The sequence below is a fragment of the Salvelinus namaycush genome, chromosome 26, assembly GCF_016432855.1.
Source record: "Salvelinus namaycush isolate Seneca chromosome 26, SaNama_1.0, whole genome shotgun sequence".
Lineage (NCBI taxonomy): Eukaryota > Metazoa > Chordata > Actinopteri > Salmoniformes > Salmonidae > Salvelinus > Salvelinus namaycush.
In genome coordinates, this window is record NC_052332.1 from 32067681 (window position 1) to 32093989 (window position 26309).

The window sequence follows — 26309 nt, forward strand, 5'->3', positions numbered from 1 at the left end:
TTATTTGTGATGAAATATGCGATCTAACGCTATAAAAGTAATAAGGTTGATATAGTAGTCTATCAAAGAAATCAGACCAGATATTTTAATATTTAACATTGACTAGGCTATATTTCACAGCTTCGCTTAAGTAAAACTTATTTCACTGCCACAAATACATTTTTCTTCATGAAAAATTACCATGTAGTTTTTATTTTTTATTTTATTTAGAGCTCCTGTTTGCTGCACCTGGTAGGCTACTCCATGTGATAGGCTACCTGGGGAGGGCCTCCACATGCTCCAATCCGATCCGTGACTGATTATTGGCAGTGGCTTCAAACGCCTTGCCAAACCCTTGGCGCTTAAGGCCGTTTCCAAACACATAAGCTAAATGAGGCCTAACCTTCTGTCGCTCGAGTCCCCTGTCAAGGAAAGTTATAATAGTTTGAAAGGCTGGTCAATTAGGCCTACTTATGACGTGAGAGCAACATCTGATTGCCAAGTCGTAGTAATTCTACAGGCGAACCGCATTAGGCCAACCTTTTTTTCGTTCGTTTTAATTTTAAATGTATGAAAACTGGGTTATAGCCCACCATTGTAACCAATGCTAAACCTGAAAGCAAAACCGGATACAATTGTTCTGAAACATAAGTGATTATTGAGATAAATATAAGATATAGCCTACATTCAAAAAAATAATTTAAAATCCCTGAAACGTTTCAGCCTTTATGCACATGTACAGTCGGCTACACAGAAACATTGCCATTCAACTAGCCTGTTTCAAATAGGCCTACACTACAGTTTTTACGGGACATTGAAGTTTGCCTGTACAGGTCAAGTGTAATAAGCTATTTTTATGCATAATTTGGCAAAGTACGCACATATAGGCTAGTTGTATTATTTGGAGGCATTTACTTGTGCATGGACCATAACAACCTGCCTGGTAAATCATAGTACAGGGGAAGCTACGGCCAAAATACTGCAGTGCAGGTTTGGTTGAATACACTATAATTAAATTCCCAAACATTGCCAATCTAAAGCAGTATAGTGGTGGTAATTAGGCCATATCAAGGGTATAGCAACGACGCCCAGGAAAGTCATGGAACCCAGGAGAATAAGGCTACACTTTTTGATAGACAAGAAATACGACAGCTTGACGGGTTTGATGTTACTACAGACGCTTTCTACTATAGATGCAGTCTGCCAATGAGGAAATGGCTTTTCAATTAATTCACTGTACGAAAATCACGTGCCTAAAGGTTATCTTGGATGTCATTGGTTACTGTATGGTTGCTGCTGGTGTCGTATTTGGGCGGAGTGATTGACTTGAATCCACCGAATACATCGACTAGCCTAGCCTATAGCCCACGCAATCGAAAAGGGTGGGAGTTTGACCACCTCTTTCACATTTTGTGCCCTCTAAAAAACTCGGGATTTCAAGGAATTGTGGGTTAGCCTATACATTTAACAGAATGGAAGCGTACATATGATTTTCGCAAATTATGGACACTTTGGCCGCTGTAAAGCTGTAAAAGGTTGATGTACTTCTTTACATAAGTTATATCTTCGGCGCTTCAACAACCAAGCTCATTGACCACGATGCGCAATTCTCCGCACCCGGTGTCGGGGCGTTGGAATGCCAAGACATCTTGAACCGGGGGGCAAAGACCTTCGGTTAGGGATCAGCCGTATGGAGAGACCTCTCACTTAGCAGCCTTCAATCTAAGCATCCTGTGTCAAGTAGTTGCCGCGGCACAGAAGTCCCCGTTTATTCCCCAAGTCTCCGGATACGCAGCTGCGCTCGGAAACCACTACTGCGGTCACTTCGGTTCACATGAATATAGAGCTATTGACTCTATGGATTTTTCGATCAGGTATCGCACTTCAGACATTGTCGATATAGCAACAAGGGATGCTGAGCACGGATTTTTCATCCGCACCTCAACAGAAAGTTTGCGAATGCCCCTGATGATCTCTGAAAACCCGATGCACCCTCTATTTCCAACTATATACGACCAGAGTGCATCCCCAAATGGATACACAGCGAACCGCAGGGCGCATGTGGGTTCACAGGGAGACATATACGTGGGAGCAGATCCGCATCAACCTGTCTCCAACCCTCACCCACACGTCAGTGCTACCCAGCTCCACTTTGATCCCAATGTGGAGATGGGTATGAGAGTAGCAACACAAAATGGTAACGGTGCTTTCTTTCGATACATGCGACAGCCCTGTAAGCAGGATGTCGCCTGTAAATGGATAGATGAGAATGAGACAAATCAACCCCCCAAAACGTGCGGCAAGATGTTCTGCTCCTTGTTTGAACTGGTTACGCACGTCTCCATGGATCACGTCGGCGGTCCAGACCAGGGTCATCATACTTGCTTTTGGGAAGATTGTCCGAGAGAAGGCCAATCTTTTAAAGCAAAGTATAAATTAGTCAACCACATTCGTGTACACACTGGAGAAAAGCCATTCAATTGTCCGTTTCATGGTTGTGGGAAAATATTTGCCAGGTCGGAAAATTTGAAAATACATAAAAGGATTCATACAGGTAATGAGCCAGCCCTACATTCTATCACATCAACAGGCCTAACACACTATGTAATGTGTTATATGAAACTGGTTGAAGTTACAATGCTCTCTGTTTTAAGACTGCTATGGGTCTAACTTTGACTAACTACCAGTCAATAGGCCTATCCAACTGCAATTTTTCTACATTAAAATGACTAATTTTCTTTGGCAGGTGAGAAGCCCTTCAAATGCCAATTCGAAGGCTGTGACAAGCGGTTCGCAAATAGCAGCGACAGAAAAAAACACATGCACGTACATACCTCAGACAAGCCATATATCTGCAAGGTGTGTGACAAGGCCTACACTCATCCCAGCTCTCTGAGGAAACACTCGAAGGCAAGCCATCTTTTCTGGTGAAAAATGCCAGCGTATATGACCTATATTTATATGACGTAGTATATAGAAATCAAATGATTCTCCGTTGTTATATGTAATTGAAAGAAAACACACAAAATATAGGCTATGGAAAAAACTGAAGTACTGGGCTACATATCCTGTGTTTGTAAATTGGAGCAATCAAAAAATACACTTTTGAGTTATCGCATCTACAATAAATGTTCTCACTTTACAGGTTCACGAATCTCAAAGCTCAGGGACCTCCCCAACGGGAACCTCTGGATATGAGTCATCCACGCCACCTGCTCCGTGTACACCTATGTCCTCAACCATCGAAGACTCGACAAAACCATCCAATACGTCAATATTTAAAGAGGATCTTTCATCCAATTTGTGTGAATGGTACGTTTGAAACGGTTACAGTTAACAGTTCAAGTGAGAACACTAAAAGTTTATATAATTACCCACTGGGCACACTGGTTGAATCAACGTTTTTTTCCACGTCATTTCAATGAAATTGTGGCCGGTAGGCAGGAATTCCGGCCCATAGCATAGGTTTGCTCAGTTTTCAACAAAAGTTCAGAAAACCCAGCGTAGGCCTGTGCATTGCCTTAGTGTTGAGCTGTAAATGCACCTTCATAAAATGCAGAGCAAATGCAATCAAATTGCAATCATTTTGGAGTGGTGTTTCTTCTATAGCCTCCCAAATGTTAGGAAAAGTCTGATCCTTGGAAAATACTGCACATTTACTACTGATTTACAGATGAAAATGTGGCCCACTGCACCAAAGCCTTTACATACATAGATAGGCCTCCATATAAGCCTACTGATAAATGGACAAAGACATCCCCCCCCCCCCGTTTATTTAACCAGGTAGGCCAGTTGAGCACCTCATTTACAACTGCGACCTGCCCAAGATAAAGCAAAGCAGTACGACAAAAACAACAATACAGAGTCACACATAAACAAACGTACTGTCAATAACACAAAATAAAATAAAAATAGAAACATCTATGTACAGTGTGTGAAAATGTAGAGGAATAGGTTAATTAATACATGAAAGAAAGAAAGACATACGAAATTAATCATCAAAAGCAACATATAGAAACCATAAAGTGCATAAAAAGAAAGGAAGTAACTTCAGAGAGAAAAAAGGAAACAGATAAAGGAGGAAATGAAGTATTGGAGTAGAACAGTATTTTCATGTGTTGCAAGATTTTAGCTCTGTTTTCAGAATCAGTTTTAAGACAGAAAAAGATGGGCCTACTGTCATCCACATGGAATGTTGCCTTTTGCAAAGAACAATATAAAAATGTATTGCTTAATTTCTCTATCTTAAAATATACTGTTTACAATATAATTCATACAATTGTATTTTTGTTGCAGTTTATTGTAATGTTGTTGTATAAATTTACGGATATAAATGGTTATATATAAATCAATATGATTTAGGCATGCAACTTTAGTCAACACTTCAATTAAAAACATGTTTATGGACATTTTGTACATTTTTGTTATGAGTGATGTTGAATCTAATAACTAGATACACTTGTATAGATTTTGGGGCTTTTATTTTTTAGATGTTGGATTTTGGAGTGGTAGCCTACTTTTTGCTAAATGATTTACAAGATCCAGCCTTTGAGGACAAAGTAAAGTTGACAATCCATTGATTTAGTTTTCCCCTGTTTATTTATCATGATAATGCTGTACATTATGTGTGGATCTGTACACAAATCTGCTCTCAATATGTTATTTTAGCAAAATTACCATTAATTTTCAAATTCTGTCATATGAAAATATGAATGTTTCCTTCATATAATGTGCAGCTTCTTCCCAAAGTGCAATCCACATTAGAACTAAGAAGGTGATTGACCATAATTTGATTGTATCATTACTTTTTCAGAATTCTTAAGTAAATATACATGTTTTTTGGTAAAAACGACTGCCTATTTGAAATATACTTAATTATATTTACAAAAAGTGATTCTGATAGACATTGACCAAAAATATGGCTTAGTTTTCTTTATTTCCTTAACCCACAGCTAGCATTAGCATCGCTGTTGGAGAAACAATGGGAGTGGGAGGGCTATGGCAACATGCTTAAAAAAACATGCCCGAATCTTTTTAGTCACTTCAAAGTGACTTAAAAGATTTTGTATAACATTGGCAGATTTTTATATGAACAACAATAAGGTCATTTTGGTTTTTGTACACAGTCATAAGAAAAGTACAACCATAGGCGAGTACATGGGGCATTATATTGCTGCAGGTGATCTGTCTATCTGGTCAAAATCACTATCCTCTGGTGGTATGGATAACTTGTAATTCTGCCTCCAGAGAAACCTAGATTCAAATAAAGGTAATATAATTGATCATATTATATAGGCAGAATCATGAGCATTTTTATTGATACAGTTCAAATTGATACAAAACACTAAACAATGATTTAGTTGATTGACAAAATCAGGAAAGATTGGAAGAATTGAATAAACCTCCTTTGGACTAAATAAATGCCTCTGGGGTCAAAATTACCCCAGTCGGTAGCTTGAGGGTTAAGAAAATGCCTTCTGATGATAAGCATGGTGGCAGAGAGAACCTATATTTAAACCCATGCACTGCATCATTCATATATTGTCTTTTGCAGGTGTTTATTTTACTGTCCGCCATGAACGGGCACACAACACTCCTCACCTTTTCAGCCTACCCTTCAGCTCTATTAGTCTATATCTGCTGGCTTAGCTAGGAGTACGTTCTAAGAGGATCAACCCATAAGCAGTTTCCAACGGCCCTTTGTCACGCAAATGTCTGTGTCATCTTTGTGAGAGTCTGGTCCTGTGTTGTTTTCTACGGATAGCCATGTCAACTGACTTCCGGTCGGCTCTAGCCCTGCTTATTGGTAGATACCCTCACCAATATCAAGTACTCCCCTCAGTAATATCACACCAATTTGGTTGTCACATTTTTAACAGAGATTTTTTTTTTTAAATGCCCCCTAATCTTCATCTTCCCTGTTCTCCACCTTCCTCTTCACCATAATCATCCTCTTTGCCCTCCATAGCACTCTTCTGAGGACACCCCTGTCATATGAGCGGAGCCATCAGCTATGGTGGTGGTAGTGGTGACAGGCTGGAGCCTGCAGTAATTGTGCCCCTGCTGAGATGCTGGCCTGTCTGGGATCAGGGCCCAGCAGGAGGGGGGGCCCAGCCCCGCAGCCATGGGAACAGCCAGGGGAGGAGGAGGAGCCTAACCTGTCAGAGATTTAGACCTACTGGTTGATCTCCCATCCCACATACTCACTCAGCTGAACAAAAATTAATCTTCCACCTCTTTGGACAATTTGGGAGAGGAGAAACTGATGAACAAACCTACATTCCACCTACAATTGGGGTTGATAAGGAGAGGAGGGAAGTTAGAAGTTACCTAGTGTTCACAAAACCGTTTATAGTCAGTCTCCTTTAGGTAGATTATCAGAAGAGATATGAGACTGAGAAACAGAAACTATTTGTAGAAGATAGACAGGTAATCATCAGATGTTTATTAGCAAAAATCTGTCGCTCCGCTTTTCTGATTCCAGTCAGTCCTTTTTTCTGTGTGTTTGTGTGCGCGCCGGGCATGCATGTGTGTCTACTCCCATTCATGACTTTTTTTCCAGCAGTCTCTCCTCTCAGTGCCAGACCAAGCTTCTTGCCCAGTAGGGTACACATCTACCCCTGATCACCTGCTGGGCTCAGAGCACTGCCCCATGCATGCTCCTTCTCGGTCCCCTCCATTCCCTCTACAGACTTTTGCTTTGGTCCCTATTTTTGTCCACTTTCTTATCTTTACATTTAGGTCGTTATGGTCAGCCCCTCTTACAGTACGTGTATGCAGAAAGCAGAGGAAGACTCAACCACAGGACTTTCAACTGAAAAGGGGGTGGAGACATCCTGAATCACATGGATTTGAAGTGGCTTCACTCTAGTGACCTCCCATTGGGTTATATTTGTGAGGTGTGGTACGTTGAAGAGAAAAAAGCCAAGTTGGGCTAATGGTGTCATTCAGAGACATATATTTAGAAAGTTAGGTCAACTTTTAGAATTTTAGATTTCTAGTCATTCAGTTAAATAGTGTTAAATATTCCCCATGTAATGTTAATGAGGAGCTAACATGGCTGCCATATAATGTTGAAGTGTCATGCAAATGCATCATAATGCAGAAACCACATTTGCCCAAGTCTCTAAATATATATATACTGAACAAAAATATAAACGCAACATGTATTTCTGTCTGTAATAAAGCCCCTTTTGTGGCAAAAAAAAACTCATTCTGATTGGCTGGGCCCTGGCTCCCCAGGAAATGGGCCTGTGCCCTCCCAGGCCCACCCATGGCTGTGCCCCTGCCCAGTCATGTGAAATCCATAGATTAGGACCTAATGCATTTATTTCTATTGACTGGTTTCCTTATATGAACAGCAACAGTGAAATCGTTGTGTTGCGTTTATATTTTTGTTCAGTGTACATGGCCCTGGTGCCATCTAGTGGTGAAGAGGAGATACATTAAGCAGCCTTTCAACAGGGTGGTGGTCAAAATAATGCTGAATCTTCCTTTTTCACTTTCTAAAACATCTTTATTGAACAGATCACTACATCAATAATAACCTAATGTCAAAGTCAGAAGAGCCTCCTAATAATGTGACAATCATCTTGTAAAATAATGGTGATTTTCGACATGAATATCGGGAGCATTGGAAATGTTACTGTGTTTGAACATGCATACACAAAAAAGCATCAGATTTATAGTAACATATGAAAGAGAGAACCCATCATGATGAATGAGCTTTTTTCTCTGATTCTACACAGGAAAACAGCCGGTCAAGTTCTGCAGACACATCAATTCACAGACTGCTTGATACACAGATTACATCACAGAAATATAATTATATTTATATCAATGATACACAGGAAATCTTCCATCTGCTGGGTACAAGGGGCTGGGCTAACAAAGAAAGATGCATGTGTTTTTTCTCTACATTGGCTCTAAAACAGGACATATTCAGCCACAGGGGGAAGGAAAAGGTTGCAACGTAGTTACTGTTACATTATGATGGCAACTCTAAATGGCATTTACACATCCAGGTGACAACACATCATCTAATGAAAATAGAGATAGTTTGTTACCTTAAGTTCACAGCAGCCTAGACAACCTCTTATCATATCATATTTCAGTGTGGGCACCATGTGTCTTGGCTCCTGTGAGCAATGGAGTGGACTCTTGGCCAAAAATACCCCAGCTCCTAAGGGGGTGTAGTGCACAACCAGGTTGTCAGGTTCCTCTCTCTGCTGAGACCTAGAGTGGGGTCCCACTACTGTCCAGGGGCTTGCATGTACCAGGGCATGTACCAGGCTCCTCTTGGGCAAGGGGAGTTGCCGTTAGGGCCAGTGACTCGGCTGCTGGGCAGGGTGCAGAGGGTGTGGCTGCCAGTTGGCTCTGACCCACAGCTCATGAAGGCCAGGAAGCACCTGTAAAACTGTAACACGTGACATCGTCAATGCAACGCATCCTGTGTGATAATGGAGTACTGATGTAAAGGTTTCAATTTCATCATCAAATCATTGACAAGTAAGAACAATGGCCAGTGTGTGTGCCACTGACAGGCTGTTACCTGGTTGTTTAACAGCATATATATGATAGGGTTGAGAAACGTGCTACTTTTGGCGAGGATGGAGGGGACGATGCTTGTTGTGGGGCCGACCAGGCCAACCTGGCCGAAAGTGGCTAGCAGAGCTACCACCCCGTAGGGCATCCAGCACAGCAGGTAGCAGGACACCATGGAGACAACCATCACCAACACATGGTCTCCCGCCGATGTGCAGACAACTGGTTGGTTTTGGCTACCTGAGGAGATATGACATTTTATAATATAATAATATATGCCATTTAGCAGACACTTTTATTCAAAGCGACTTTCAGTCATACACTTTTCATACATTGGATATACGGGTGGTTCCAGGAATCAACCCACTGTCCTGGCGTTGCAAGTGCAATGCTCTACCAATTGAGCTACAGACGCATAGGACTATTTTATTCAAGTTACTTACGCTGACTATTTCTCCAATCAAACCCCCAACCAATCGCATCACTACCATTTAAAGAAGGCCACTACCATCTAAAGAAGGACACTACCATCTAAAGAAGGCCACTACCATCTGAAGAAGGCCACTACCATCAGAAGAAGGCCACTACCATCAGAAGAAGGCCACTACCATCTGAAGAAGGCCACTACCATCTGAAGAAGGCCACTACCATCTGAAGAAGGCCACTACCATCTGAAGAAGGCCACTACCATCTGAAGAAGGCCACTACCATCTGAAGAAGGCCACTACCATCAAAAGGTCAATACCATCTAAAGAAGACCACTACCATCAAAAGAACACTACCATCTAAAGAAGACCACTACCATCAAAAGGTCACTACCATCTAAAGAAGACCACTACCATCTAAAGAAGACCACTACCATCTAAAGAAGGCCACTACCATCTGAAGAAGGCCACTACCATCAAAAGGTCACTACCATCAAAAGGCCACTACCATCTGAAGAAGACCACTACCATCTAAAAAAGACCACTACCATCTAAAGAAGACCACTACCATCTAAAGAAGACCACTACCATCAAAAGGTCACTACCATCTAAAGAAGACCACTACAATCTAAAGAAGGCCACTACCATCTAAAGAAGACCACTACCATCTGAAGAAGACCACTACCATCAAAAGGCCACTACCATCAAAAGGCCACTACCATCTAAAGAAGACCACTACCATCTGAAGAAGACCACTACCATCAAAAGGCCACTACCATCTAAAGAAGACCACTACCATCAAAAGGTCACTACCATCTAAAGAAGACCACTACCATCAAAAGGTCACTACCATCTAAAGAAGACCACTACCATCTGAAGAAGGCCACTACCATCTGAAGAAGGCCACTACCATCTGAAGAAGGCCACTACCATCAAAAGGTCAATACCATCTAAAGAAGACCACTACCATCAAAAGATCACTACCATCTAAAGAAGACCACTACCATCAAAAGGTCACTACCATCTGAAGAAAGCCACCATCATCTAAAGAAGGCCACTACCAACTAAAGAAGGCCACTGCCATCTGAAGAAGGCCACTACCATCAAAAGGTCACTACCATCAAAAGGCCACTACCATCTGAAGAAGACCACTACCATCTAAAAAAGACCACTACCATCTAAAGAAGACCACTACCATCTAAAGAAGACCACTACCATCAAAAGGTCACTACCATCTAAAGAAGACCACTACAATCTAAAGAAGGCCACTACCATCTAAAGAAGACCACTACCATCTGAAGAAGACCACTACCATCAAAAGGCCACTACCATCAAAAGGCCACTACCATCTAAAGAAGACCACTACCATCTGAAGAAGACCACTACCATCAAAAGGCCACTACCATCTAAAGAAGACCACTACCATCAAAAGGTCACTACCATCTAAAGAAGACCACTACCATCAAAAGGTCACTACCATCTAAAGAAGACCACTACCATCTGAAGAAGACCACTACCATCAAAAGGTCACTACCATCTAAAGAAGGCCACTACCATCAAAAGGTCACTACCATCTAAAGAAGGCCACTACCATCTAAAGAAGACCACTACCATCAAAAGGTCACTACCATCTAAAGAAGACCACTACCATCAAAAGGTCACTACCATCTAAAGAAGACCACTACCATCTAAAGAAGGCCACTACCATCTGAAGAAGACCACTACCATCAAAAGGTCACTACCATCTAAAGAAGACCACTACCATCAAAAGGTCACTACCATCTAAAGAAGGCCACTACCATCTAAAGAAGACCACTCCCATCAAAAGGTCACTACCATCTAAAGAAGACCACTACCATCAAAAGGCCACTACCATCTAAAGAAGACCACTCCCATCAAAAGGCCACTACCATCTGAAGAAGGCCACTACCATCTAAAGAAAGCCACTACCATCTGAAGAAGGCCACTACCATCAAAAGGTCACTACCATCTAAAGAAGACCACTACCATCTGAAGAAGGTCACTACCATCTGAAGAAAGCCACTATCATCTGAAGAAAGCCACCATCATCTAAAGAAGGCCACTACCAACTAAAGAAGGCCACTGCCATCTGAAGAAGGCCACTACCATCTAAAGAAAGCCACTACCATCTGAAGAAGGTCACTGCCACCTGAAGGCCACTACCATCTGAAGAAGGCCACTACCATCAAAAGGTCACTACCATCTGAAGAAGGCCACTACCGTCTAAAGAAGGTCACTACCATCTAAAGAAGGCCACTGCCATCTGAAGAAGGCCACTAACATCTGAAGAAGGCCACTACCATCAAAAGGTCACTACCATCAAAAGGTCACTACCATCTAAAGAAGGCCACTACCATCTAAAGAAGGCCACTACCATCTAAAGAAGGCCACTACCATCTAAAGAAGGCCACTACCATCTAAAGAAGGCCACTACCATCTAAAGAAGGCCACTACCATCTAAAGAAAGCCACTACCATCTAAAGAAGACCACTACCATCAAAAGGTCACTACCATCTAAAGAAGGCCACTACCATCTAAAGAAGACCACTCCCATCAAAAGGTCACTACCATCTAAAGAAGACCACTACCATCTGAAGAAGGCCACTACCATCTGAAGAAGGCCACTACCATCTAAAGAAAGCCACTACCATCTGAAGAAGGCCACTACCATCAAAAGGTCACTACCATCTAAAGAAGACCACTACCATCTGAAGAAGGTCACTACCATCTGAAGAAAGCCACTATCATCTGAAGAAAGCCACCATCATCTAAAGAAGGCCACTACCAACTAAAGAAGGCCACTGCCATCTGAAGAAGGCCACTACCATCTAAAGAAAGCCACTACCATCTGAAGAAGGTCACTGCCATCTGAAGGCCACTACCATCTGAAGAAGGCCACTACCATCTGAAGAAGGCCACTACCATCAAAAGGTCACTACCATCTAAAGAAGGCCACTACCATCTAAAGAAGGCCACTACCATCTAAAGAAAGCCACTACCATCTGAAGAAGGCCACTACCATCAAAAGGTCACTACCATCTAAAGAAGACCACTACCATCTGAAGAAGGTCACTACCATTTGAAGAAGGCCACTATCATCTAAAGAAGACCCCTACCAACTAAAGAAGGCCACTATCATCTAAACAAGGCCACTACCATCAAAAGGTCACTGCCATCTGAAGAAGGCCACTACCATCTAAAGAAAGCCACTACCATCTGAAGAAGGCCACTACCATCTGAAGAAGGCCACTACCATCAAAAGGTCACTGCCATCAAAAGGTCACTGCCATCTGAAGGCCACTACCATCTGAAGAAGGCCACTACCATCAAAAGGTCACTACCATCTGAAGAAGGCCACTACCGTCTAAAGAAGGTCACTACCATCTAAAGAAGGCCACTACCATCTGAAGAAGGCCACTACCATCAAAAGGTCACTACCATCTAAAGAAGACCACTACCATCTAAAGGCCACTACCAACTAAAGAAGGCCACTACCATCTAAAGAAGGCCACTACCATCTAAAGAAGGCCACTACCATCTAAAGAAGGCCACTACCATCTGAAGAGGCATTGATAAACCCCTATCAATTGCAATTTAGCCACTCGGATGTATAATATCTAGTAACTAATTTTGTTGCATGTTTCGTACAATAAAAAAAACATGTCTGAAACTAAGAAATCAGAGTAAAATAAATCTCAATTTGATCATATCAATTAAAAGTAATCTCTCATCTGAATAATTGTACTGATAAAAACAGACTGACCCTGGAGTTGAACAAGCCTCGACACCTGTTGATGAAAATCAAACACAACGGGGGGGGGGGGGGGGGGGGGGGTTGGGGAATCAACATCCTTATGTACTGTAGCTTATTGATGTTATTCGAACTCGCGGTGTCAGCCGCCTACAGTGCAGTCATGCGGTCATTATAGACTCCTTATTTGTAGAAGCTGTGTTGAAGACCTCCTAATCTAATGCATAAAACCACAGTAGGTCTACAGTGTATAATAAGCATGGAAAAACTGATGCTCAAAATCATACCCAGTGTCACACCTACTCCCACTCCCCCTCTCTGGCGCTCTCTGGCGCTAGGCGGCCCATCATTACGCACACCTGTCACCATCATTACGTGCATCAGTGATTCACGGGACTCACCTGGACTCTATTACTTTATTGATTGCCTCCCCTATATCTGTCCTCACAGAATGCAGACACCAATATTGGAAGCATCAGGGAGTTTTTTGGGGGGGGGGGGGGGGGGTTGGTGACGTCGGGTCCGCAGGCTCTTCAGCTGGCTCGTCGGGCTTCCATGCCTTAGCTGGCTCGAGAGGTTTCCTTGCCTCGGTTGGCTCGGCAGGCTCCCATCCCATGTCATGCCTCAGCCGGCTCGTCGGGCTCCCACGCCTCGTCACCCCTCAGCCGGCTCCTCCGCCTCAGCTGCTCGGCTCCCCCGCCTCGTACACCTCGTCACACCTAGGCCGGCTCGTACGCCTCGTCACGCCTTGTCACGCTTCGGCCGGCTCGTACGCCTCGGTCGGCTCGTTCGCCGCGTCACGCCTCGGCCGGCTTGTATGCCTCGGCCGGCTCCCACGCCTCGCCGCCAGGCAGCCCATCATTACACACACCTGTCACCATCATTACGCGCATAAGCACTTCATGAGACTCACCTGGACTCTATTACTTTATTGATTGCCTCCCCTATATCTGTCCTCACACCCGGGGCATGCATTTGTGACCCAACACTCAGGAAATGTGTTCCTAAATGAACACAGGGAATATCTATCTGAATGAAAGGAGAGTGAATAAGGAGTTATGTTTATGTTGGGGTATAATACAGGCAATATGGGTATATGTCCCACTACTGCACTAGTGGCAAGGTGGACTAGCCAGCCTGCCTCACCTTAAGAGTGACTGCAGACCTTCAAGCTGGCAGAACTGAACATGAATGATGGTGGCCCACTGGAATTGCACAGCTGTCTTAACATGATAAATGGTTTCACTGTGTTGAATGTGTAGTGTTAAGGATTTCCAAAGGGGGCATTTTCTTGCTATTATCTTTAGTTAAGGTCTGCTGTACATGTCACAGATTTAGGACATACATTGTGACATTTCCACTTCCTGCTTTTTCAATTATTGTCACTGTCTTGCATATTTCATCATAGTTACCAAAACACATATTAGGATCTGAGCAGTCTGTTGGGAGTGGTCCAGGACAGGGCCATGGCAGGTGGATGGCTCTGTGTGGAGGGAGGTGAAAGATGCTTTAAGAGAGACTGATGCTGCCATCAGAGAAGGAAGAAGATGTTTACTGAAGATGTTTACTCAGGGCAACAAGGCTAAATAAAAGCCTTCTGCACATCATTCACTTCCTTTGTGTGACAAACAGTCGAGAGACATAACCAACTTTGACGTGATCATCATTGTCACCATCTTCATGTACAAGCATGCCCCCCGTCATTATCAAAATACTCACCATCATCAATATAAATCGGTTTTAGCATTAACCAATCACACTGACTCACCCCACGGATGAAAAAGAGGATCTTTCCATAGCAGATGACCATGAGCAGCAGGGGAAGTAGGAGGCAGAAGATGAAGAGGCAGGTGACATAGGAGATGTTCCTAGAAGAGCGCTGGTGCCACTGCACTGAGCATATGGTGCCTGGGCCCTCAGGACCGTAGCTGCTCCAGCCAAAGAAAGGTGGCACCGTCCACACCAAGGAGTAGAGCCAGGTGCCCGCGATGGCCAGCCAGGCCTTCTTGTAGTCAGACGGGTCAGCCTTTGTGTAAGACAATATCGTGAAGTAGCGCTCGTAGGACAGGACGGCCAGAGATACTAGAGAAACGATGCCTGCACAGAGAAATGGATGGAGGTGCCCCAGTTTCTGTGCGTTAAAGATGTATAAGATAAGCATGAAGTGTCTCCTCTCTAATGGGAGTTTGAGTCAGAGCTTCCTGGGAGACACGTCATACTCATTGTAGACATACCTAACACTGGGTGAGTGTGGAGGTAGAGTAGGAACTGTGGTGAGAATAACAGAGGAAGCAAACGTTTCCACATTGTAAACCATAACTCATAGCATTGCAGTTAGAACCTATAACATACATTACACTCTGCCTCCAGATGTCAGCCTTTTAATCCACAATCTAAATTGTGGACAAGTAGTCTACTCCACTTGGTATATGAAAGGCATGCAGAGCATACCATGTACAAGAGGGCAATTTATATAATTTCTGCTGTGGACAAAAATCCAGCTAATAAATGAGATGTAGGTATTATTCTACTGGTCAGCAGACACAGTAACCAAGGTGACAGTTTGTATATTGTTGAGCCAGGGACAAGATACAGTGAAAGCTTACATAAGAATAAAATAGTAACAGTCATCAGACTTGAACGTTTGACTCAAAATGTGTCTCTTTACCAGTCAAACTGACTGTGTAGCGAGTATCAGAGATCAAGCATGTTATTTGCTTATTTACTGTTAATTCAAGACTAGGATGCATGTGGTATGTATCTCACACAGGACGGAGAGCTTGGCGCGAGGGGACCTGTTGAAACATGAGATTGACATGCAAGTTTCTTCCTCGGTTTTCAGTCTCTCTAAAACTTTACCATTATGAAAAGGATAGGAAGCGTGTAGGTTATCAAGTCAACTAACCTAAAAGCGTGTTGGCGAAACCGTACCACTCTTGGTCTCCGATTAGCCATCTGCCGTAGAGGCTCGCAGCAAAACTGAAGGGAGTTCCAAAGATACACACCAGCATGTCACTCACGCTAATGTTGAGCCGAATGAGGTTGATGGGCGTCCCCAGCACCTGAAACCGTGCGAAGAGGAGAACGACGAAGAAATTGCTGATGAATCCTAATAGTAAAATGACACCGAGGAATACTGCAACCACTGTGTGCCCTGTCCTGCTGAGCTCGGACTTCTCGCTGTATACGAGAGAGTCACGGACACAGTCATTCGCGTTGGGGTTCGTCGCGGAGCTGTCCTCGGTACTGAAATTGAAGTTACGGCTTTCAACAACTATTGTAGCGCCTTGCGGAGTCAGTGGTGCTGGATGAGACATTTCAAGGGACCGGGGGAGATTGTTCTGGACCTTAGCTCTCACTCACACGTTGTCAGTGCAGACATGGGCAATACATCTAAGACTAGCCTGCAGATTTCAGTTTGCACTGCTCTCGCACTCGCTTGCAGGCTATCTATCGACGAATCGGCCCCAGACGGCTCAACGCCAACTCTTTATTTATCTCCCATTATCATTGGATTTTTTCTTAGTTTTAACTGAATGTGCTAAGCGATGAGGAAGTCGGCGAAACACTAAAATAGTTGAATTGACCAACAAGGGTAGACTATGGCTAATAGACTCATGTAATTAGAAAAGCACCCACACCAGTCTCTGTTCAATGAATACAAAGCACACTGACGTAACACAATGGGTGCTTTACACAGACAGGCCAATTACAATAGTTGTCCACTAATTAGTATTTTGACCAATCAGATCAGCTCCGTTGCCAATAATTGGGCAAAGGGTCAGAATTGACCGCAGCCAAATACTTGAGTTGCATTTTCCAAGGACAATTGCCCCTCAAAATACTGTACTTTCAGACTGTTTCACTAATGCACAGTGTGCCGAGCCATGGTCCATGACTGAATACAATAGGTTCTGTTGAGTGGCTATTATGCTACTAGTCACAACAACCTGCTCACTTGTATATGCCATACTGTTCACAGTTAGATAATGTTACACCAATTTTCTGGTAAATTTGAAATAGCTGCATGACGATCTGGAGCCCAAGGCTTATATTTAAATGGAGCTTTTCTTCCTGTGGTTGAAAGGGCCATGATACTGTTCCATCACAGGGGGTCATCTCACTTCCCCCATACAGAGACACACATAACTGCATTTCAGCATAAACAGGTGCTATTAGCCTACCTCTAGCTTTGAGTATGTTGGTCATCTAAAGAGTAAAGAAAGCATGTATTTACAGAGCCTGAGAGTGTGGAAATTGGACTGCTCAAAAGCTTTTCAGATCTCAAGCTGTATCCAAAGGTTGGGATGTAACCCTTGGAGAGATATTTTGATCTCATCAGTCTCAGCAGTCTATAAGACTCAACAAAGTGCTCCCATTGAGGGAGCAATCCTAAATAGGCCAGAAGTCACACTGGAGCAGCTTCTAGATCACCTCTCTACTTTGTTCTTCCACTGTGGTAATGGATTGTAAATAAAATAACATTTTATTGGTTGCATACACATATTTAGCAGATGTTTTTGTGGGTGTAGGGAAATGCTTGTGTTCCTAGCTCCAACAGCGCAATAATATCTCACAACACACACCAATCTAAAAGTAAAATAATGGAATTAAGGAATATAGAAATATTTTAACAAGCAATGTCAGATTCCGGAGTATGTATATATATATATACACACACTCTCCAGAATCTGACTATATATATATATATATATACAGTATATCACAAAAGTGAGTACACCCCTCACATTTTTGTAAATATTTGAGTATATTTTTTCATGTGACAACACTGAAGAAATGACACTTTGCTACAATGTAAAGTAGTGAGTGTACAGCTTGTATAACAGTGTAAATTTGCTGTCCCCTCAAAATAACTCAACACACAGCCAAACCTCTAACGAGTCACAAACCCGGATCCGGGATCCCCCCCATCAAAAAAGCTGACTAGCATAGCCTAGCCTAAAGCCACAGGGATATCATATAATAAAATGTTCATGAAATCACAAGTCCAGACACCAAATGAAAGATACACATCTTGTGAATCCAGCCATCATTTCTGATTTTTAAAATGTTTTACAGGGAAGACACAATATGTATTTCTATTATCTAACCACCATAGCAAAAAACACAACTTTTTTTCCCACCATTTTTTTCCTGCATAGGTAGCTATCACAAATTCGACCAAATAAAGATATAAATAGTCACTAACCAAGAAACAACTTCATCAGATGACAGTCTGATAACATATTTATTGTATAGCATATGTTTTGTTCGAAAAATTTGCATATTTCAGGTATAAATCATAGTTTTACATTGCAGCCACCATCACAACTCTCACCAAAGCAACTAGAATAACTACAGAGAGCAACGTGAATTACCTAAATACTCATCATAAAACATTTATGAAAAATACACAACGTACAGCAAATGAAAGACAAAGATCTTGTGAATCCAGCCAATATTTCAGATTCTTTAAGTGTTTTACAGCGAAAACACAATTTAGCATTATATTAGCTTACTACAATAGCCAACCACACAGCAGCATTGATTCATGCACGATAGCGATAGCAAATAAACCAGCAAAAGATATTACATTTTTCACTAACCTTCTCAAAACTTCATCAGATGACAGTCCTATAACATCATATTACACAATACATATATTGTTTGTTCGAAAATGTGCATATTTAGCGGCACAAATCGTGGTTATACAATGAGAATAGTAGCCAAGCTGCCAACAAAATGTCGGGAGAAATCTTGGGAGAGGCACCTAATCTAATCAATAACTAATCATAAACTTGACAAAAAAATACAGGTTGGACAGCAAATGAAAGATACATTAGTTCTTAATGCAACCGCTGTGTTAGATTTTTAAAATTAACGTTACTACGACATACAGCGTGCGTTAAAGCGAGACCGCACCAAAATTAATGGCGGAATAGTAGTGTAACATTTTTCAACAGAACAACGAATTAACATCATAAATAGTTCTTACTTTTTGATGAGCTTCCATCAGAATCTTGTGCAAGTGGTCCTTTGTCCAGAATCATCGTTGCTCGGTTGTAGATTGTCGTCTTCAACTTAGGAATTAGCAGCAAACATTAGCTATGTGGCCCAGACGTGTCCAACTCTTCATAACGCAGCACAAAGAAATATCCGAAAATCGCAATATACTGATATAAACTGATATAACTCGGTTTAAAAGAACTACATTATGATGTCTTTAACACCTATATCGAATAAAATCAGAGCCGGATATATCTAAGGCCTATAACGAGAGCTTTTCAGAATGCCATCCTGAGGTCTGTCTTGCGCCATGACGAACGTTGAAAAGAGTGCACCCCACGTTCCAAAAGCCTTTATATGGCCTCAGATCTGCCTAGCAACCCCATTCCAATTCTCACTGCTTACTGACATCTAGGGGAAATCGTATGCAGTGCATGTCAACTCATAGATTACATGCAAATTAATAAACTGACCCTGGAACAGAGTGCCCGATTTCAGATTTCTCACTTCCTGACAGGAAGTTAGCTGCAACTTGAGTTCTGTTTTACTCACAGATATAATTCAAACGGTTTTAGAAACTAGAGAGTGTTTTCTATCCAATATTAATAATAATATGCATATTGTACGAGCAAGAATTGAGTACGAGGCAGTTTAATTTGGGAACGAATTTTTACAAAGTGAAAACAGCGCCCCCATATTGACAAGAAGTTTTAATGTCTAAACCGCTGACAACAAAAGTGAGTACACCCCTAAGTGAAAATGTCCAAATTGGGCCCAAAGTGTCAATATTTTGTGTGGCCACTATCATTTTCCAGCACTGCCTTAACCCTCTTGGGCATGGAGTTCACCAGAGCTTCACAGGTTGCCACTGGAGTCCTCTTCCACTCCTCCATGACGACATCACGGAGCTGGTGGATGTTAGAGACCTTGCACTCCTCCACCTTCCGTTTGAGGATGCCCCACAGATGCTCAATAGGGTTTAGGTCTGGAGACATGCTTGGCCAGTCCATCACCTTTACCCTCAGCTTCTTTAGCAAGACAGTGGTTGTCTTGGAGGTGTGTTTGGGGTCGTTATCATGTTGGAATACTGCCCTGCGGCCCAGTCTCCGAAGGGAGGGGATCATGCTCTGCTTCAGTATGACACAGTACATGTTGGCATTCATGGTTCCCTCAATGAAATGTAGCTCCCCAGTGCCGGCAGCACTCATGCAGCCCCAGACCATGACACTCCCACCACCATGCTTGACTGTAGGCAAGACACACTTGTCTTTGTACTCCTCACCTGGTTCCCGCCACACACGCTTGACACCATCTGAACCAAATAAGTTTATCTTGGTCTCATCAGACCACAGGACATGGTTCCAGTAATCCATGAACCTTAGTCTGCTTGTCTTCAGCTAACTGTTTGCGGGCTTTCTTGTGCATCATCTTTAGAAGAGGCTTCCTTCTGGGACGACAGCCATGCAGACCAATTTGATGCAGTGTACGGCGTATGGTCTGAGCACTGACAGGCTGACCCCCCACCCCTTCAACCTCTGCAGCAATGCTGGCAGCACTCATACGTCTATTTCCCAAAGACAACCTCTGGATATGACGTTAAGCACGTGCACTCAACTTCTTTGGTCGACCATGGCGAGGCCTGTTCTGAGTGGAACCTGTCCAGTTAAACCGCTGTATGGTCTTGGCCACCGTGCTGCAGCTCAGTTTCAGGGTCTTGGCAATCTTCTTATAGCCCAGGCCATCTTTATGTAGAGCAACAATTCTTTTTTTCAGATCCTCAGAGTTCTTTGCCATGAGGTGCCATGTTGAACTTACAGTGACCAGTCAGTATGAGGGAGTCTGAGAGCGATGACACCAAATTTAACACACCTGCTCCCCATTCACACCTGAGACCTTGTAACACTAACGAGTCACATGACACCGGGGAGGGAAAATGGCTGATTGGGCCCAATTTTGACATTTTCACTTAGGGGTGTACTCACTTTTGTTGCCAGCGGTTTAGACATTAATGGCTGTGTGTTGAGTTATTTTGAGGGGACAGCAAATTTACACTGTTATACAAGCTGTACACTCACTACTTTACATTGTAGCAAAGTGTCATTTCTTCAGTGTTGTCACATGAAAAGATATACTCAAATATTTACAAAAATGTGAGGGGTGTACTCACTTTGTGATATACTGTATATATATACACACTACCTTTCAAAATGTTGGGGTCACTTAGAAATGTCCTTGTTTTCTATGAAAACATACATGAAATGAGTTGAAAAATGAATAGGAAATATAGTCGCGTACAGCAGCGTAGTAAGCGTACATTTTCCTTTTTATTTCAAAATGTCGCCAACAAAACAACAAACGAAAAACAACCGTGAAGCTTACAGGGCATTAGTGCCACAAACAAAGTTAACTACCCACAACAAAAGGAGGGAAAAAGGGAAACCTAAGTATGGTTCCCAATCAGAGACAACGATAGACAGCTGTCCCTGATTGAGAACCATACCCGGCCAAAACATAGAAACACAAAATCATAGAAAACAAAACATAGAATGCCCACCCCAAATCACACCCTGACCAAACCAAATATAGACATAAAAAGGCTCTCTAAGGTCAGGGCGTGACATGGATGGAAACCTAGATACAGAGATCTCTTCTTCTAGTCATGAGCTAGCTTTCCATCCAATTGGTGACAGATTTTTATGCAAATAAAAAAATATATGCATAAAGAAAATATGCGCATTTCCCATTGACTTGTTGCAGATAAAACTCAGTGTGTGATGACGTAGTGCACACAAAATGTACTTTTTTGCTTACAGTATGTTTTCATGTACCGAATACAAATCTAATGTTCAATGTGTTTCCATCCCATTTTCAACTCTACCAATAGTTCTGTCAAGAACTACTCTGGTCTTGGCAATTGCTCTCTAGCCCAGGGTTTCCTAAACTCGGTCCTGGGCCCCCGGGTGCACGTTTAGATTTTTTCCCTAGCACTACACAGCTGATTCAAATAATCAACGTGTGATGATGAACCCTGCTCTAGCCAACAGCTTGCAGATACAGTGCAGGTGTCAAACTCATTCCATAAAGGGACGAGTGGCTGCGGGTTTTCGCACCTCCCTTGTACTTGACTGATGAATTAAGGTCACTAATTAGTAAGGAACTCCCCTTACCTGGTTGTCTAGGTCTTCATTGAAAGGAAAAACTAAAAACCTGTAGTGACCAATTATTATGGGATGCAGTCCCTTCAAGTAACCATTGCAAATCCAGAATCATGATTTACTAATATATATATATGTATATATGTTATTCCTGTTAGATTATCTTTAATGTAGACATGGATAATGCCTAATAAGCCGAACAGACGCTGCTATAGTTCCTAAAATAAACTCAGCAAAAAAAGAAACATCCTCTCACTGTCAACTGAGTTGATTTTCAGCAAACTTAACATGTGTAAATATTTGTATGAACATAACAAGATTCAACAACTGAGACATAAACTGAACAAGTTCCACAGACATGTGACTAACAGAAATTGAATAATGTGTCCCTGAACAAAGGGGGGGTCAAAATCAAAAGTAACAGTCAGTATATGGTGTGGCCACCAGCTGCATTAAGTACTGCAGTGCATCTCCTCCTCATGGACTGCACCATATTTGCCAGTTCTTCCTGTGAGATGTCACCCCACCCTTCCACCAAGGCATCTGCAAGTTCCCGGACATTTCTGGGGGGGGAATGGCCCTAGCCCTCACCCTCCGATCCAACAGGTCCCAGACGTGCTCAATGGGATTGAGATCTGGGCTCTTTGCTGGCCATGGCAGAACACTGACATTCCTGTCTTGCAGGAAATCATGCACAGAACGGGCAGTATGGCTGGTGGCATTGTCATGCTGGAGGGTCATGTCAGGATGAGCCTGCAGGAAGGGTACCACATGAGGGAGGAGGATGTCTTCCCTGTAACGCACAGCGTTGAGATTGCCTGCAATGACAACAAGCTCAGTCCGATGATGCTGTGACACACCGCCCCAGACCACCTCAAAATCGATCCCGCTCCAGAGTACAGGCTTCGGTGTAACGCTCATTCCTTTGACGATAAATGGGAATCCGACCATCACCCCTGGTGAGACAAAACCGCAACTTGTCAGTGAAGAGCACTTTTTGCCAGTCCTGTCTGGTCCAGCGACGGTGGGTTTGTGCCCATAGGCGACGTTTTTGCCGATGATGTCTGGTGAGGACCTGCCTTACAACAGGCCTACAAGCCCTCAGTCCAGCCTCTCTCAGCCTATTGCAGACAATCTGAGCACTGATGGAGGGATTGTGCGTTCTTGGTGGAACTCTGGCAGTTGTTGTTGCCATCCTGTACCTGTCCCGCAGTTGTGATGTTTGGATGTACCGATCCTGTGCAGGTGTTGTTACATGTGGTCTGCCTCTGCGAGGACGATCAGCTGCCCGTCCTGTCTCCCTGTAGCGCTGTCTTAGGTGTCTCACAGTACGGACATTACAATTTATTGTCCTTGCCACATCTGCAGTCCTCATGCCTCCTTGCAGCATGCCTAAGGCACGTTCATGCAGATGAGCAGGGACCCTGGGCATCTTTCTTTTGGTGTTTTTCAGTCAGTAGAAAGGCCTCTTTAGTGTCCTAAGTTTTCTGTGACCTTAATTGCCTACCGTCTGTCAGCTGTTAGTGTCTTAACGACCGTTCCACAGGTGCATGTTCATTAATTGTTTATGGTTCATCGAACAAGCATGGGAAACAGTGTTTAAAAACTTACAATGAAGATCTGTGAAGTTATTTTGATTTTTACAAATTATCTTTGAAAGACAGGGTCCTGAAAAAGGGACGTTTCTTTTTTTGCTGAGTTTAGTTATTGTCTGACTTAAAGTCATGCATTCCCCATTCCCCACAGAGCATGCAGAAATGACGGACAATAAGGCACTTCCGGGTGTCAGTATCACATTGTCCCCTCCCCAGTAGGTCTGGGGGCAATGTGTAGGAGGAAAAGGAACTCACGTTTCACACTTAGTTCCCCTGTCCTCTTTTCTTCATTAACCTTGCAGGACTGTGATGCAGGATTCCATGTGGGCTCACATCTAATCAAAAGTATTGAGGAATAGACACTTTCACGCTACTGTAATTGGTTGACGTTCTGAAATATTTGTTTTGTGGGCAAGGAGTGTCGAGGATACAACAACAACTGATATCATGTTTACAGTCTCACCAGGCACGCTTCCCATCTACACACAGTGGAGGGGGATTGTGACATGAACTTCTGGCATCTCAGATAAAGGTTGCATTCCCAATGGTTGTATGTGTCACGTTCCTGACCTTATTTCCTTTGTTTAGTCTTTGTTTAGTTGGTCAGGACGTGAGCTGGGTGGGTATATTCTATGTTTTGTGTTTCATTGGTTTAGGTGTGTCTTATTGGCCTGATATGGTTCTCAATCAGAGGCAGGTGTTTTACATTGTCTCTGATTGGGAACCATATTAAGGTAGGCTGTTTTCACTGTTTGTTTGTGGGTGATTGTTCCTGTCGTGCGTTCATTGTTTTTTCTATGTTCGCTAGTTCAGGATTGTAGCGTCGTTGGTTTCGTTCTGTTTATTGTTTTGTTCGTATTGAAGAGTATTCAAATAAATATGGATACATACCACGCTGCGATTTGGTCCTCCTCTCTTCCACATTATGACGATCATTACAGTATGCCACATCATTGACTGAGTCAGACTGGCAGATTGCTATAACATGTGGTTAGCTGATACTTAAAATACCTATCCAGGCGTTGTAATATCTGGCATGCGTCAGCAACCCCTAGGCAGAGGAACATGCCCATTGTGGTTAGCTGATATGTAAAACACCTATCCAGACCAGGTGTAGTAAGACCTGGCATGCGTCAGCAATGCCTGAAAAGAGGAATGTGCCCAAAACCATTACTTGGAGGTGGAAAATCTATTACAGTTAGAGGATAGGGGCAGCAGAGTTTTGTGTGTGAAAGACAATGTGTGGGAGATGATGGCTATTGGTATAACAGCACCTTAGTGATACATCTGTGCACATGATTAAGAGGCTGGACATGAGCTTGTCTGGAAGTTGGATGTGTGTGGGTGGCCTGGACGTAAGTGAATCTGCCTTCCCCAGAGGACTTATCACCTTAATCTAGCACAGCCAGCCAGCTACTGAGAGAGTAGGCGGATATCGATCTTTCCCTCCCACACAGGCTGAAACATCCACACTGCACTGGCTGAAACGTCCACACAGGCTGAAACGTCCACACTGCACTGGCTGAAACGTCCACACAGGTTGAAACATCCACACAGGCTGAAACGTCCACACTGCACAGGTTGAAACGTCCACACTGCACAGGTTGAAACGTCCACACTGCACAGGTTGAAACGTCCACACTGCACAGGTTGAAACGTCCACACTGCACAGGTTGAAACGTCCACACTGCACAGGTTGAAACATCCACACAGGCTGAAACGTCCACACTGCACAGGCTGAAACATCCACACTGCACAGGTTGAAACATCCACACTGCACAGTTTGAAACGTCCACACTGCACAGGCTGAAACGTCCACACTGCACAGGTTGAAACGTCCACACTGCACAGGTTGAAACGTCCACACTGCACAGGCTGAAACGTCCACACTGCACAGGCTGAAACGTCCACACTGCACAGGCTGAAACGTCCACACTGCACAGGTTGAAACGTCCACACTGCACAGGTTGAAACGTCCACACTGCACAGGTTGAAACGTCCACACTGCACAGGTTGAAACGTCCACACAGGCTGAAACATCCACACTGCACAGGTTGAAACGTCCACACAGGCTGAAACATCCACACTGCACAGGTTGAAACATCCACACAGGCTGAAACGTCCACACAGGTTGAAACGTCCACACAGGTTGAAACGTCCACACAGGTTGAAACGTCCACACTGCACAGGTTGAAACGTCCACACTGCACAGGCTGAAACGTCCACACAGGCTGAAACGTCCACACAGGCTGAAACGTCCACACTGCCAGAAACACTTCCCACTACTTCCCCAGTCTCTGCTGCTTTTTCGAACATTCCACAGCTCTCCCACTGGGCACACGCTGGTTGAATCAACTTGGAATAGACGTCTGTGCCCGGTGGCTCTAATGTGTGGTTACTTTTTCACACAAACCAATCTGCTGCCTTATGCCAACATCTACAAGCAATCAATAATACAGGTGAAAGAATAATTGGTAAATTGTTGCCATTGGTAAATTTGTCAAATAGATTTTCCATCTCAAAATAAATCATATGACAAGACAGACACTTGAGTTTCAGCTTTAAGGTTGAAATCGAGTCCACTACGAGAGAGCCAATGAGAAACACGGATGTAAACCCTTTCAGTTTTACACTTCTCCAAGGCTTAGTCCCTAATTGTGTTTCCATTCCAGATGACTCATATCAAGACCAAGATCATTTAGTTCATTACACAAATTCTTAGTATAAAATACATTAAAGTGATGTTGCACATTTTTTATGTGTTTTTAAGGGAAATAATCAAAAATATATAAATCACTTTTTTGAATTTTTTATTAAAATCGCCAAGTATTCA

General features: G+C 43.0%; 2 pseudogenes; one reads left to right on the plus strand and one right to left on the minus strand.

The window, feature by feature from the left end:
• Positions 1-452: 452 nt before the first annotated feature.
• LOC120021078 lies at positions 453-6136 on the plus strand (annotated as a pseudogene).
• Positions 6137-8230: 2094 nt separating this feature from the next.
• On the minus strand, positions 8231-15911 carry LOC120021079 (annotated as a pseudogene).
• Positions 15912-26309: the final 10398 nt, after the last annotated feature.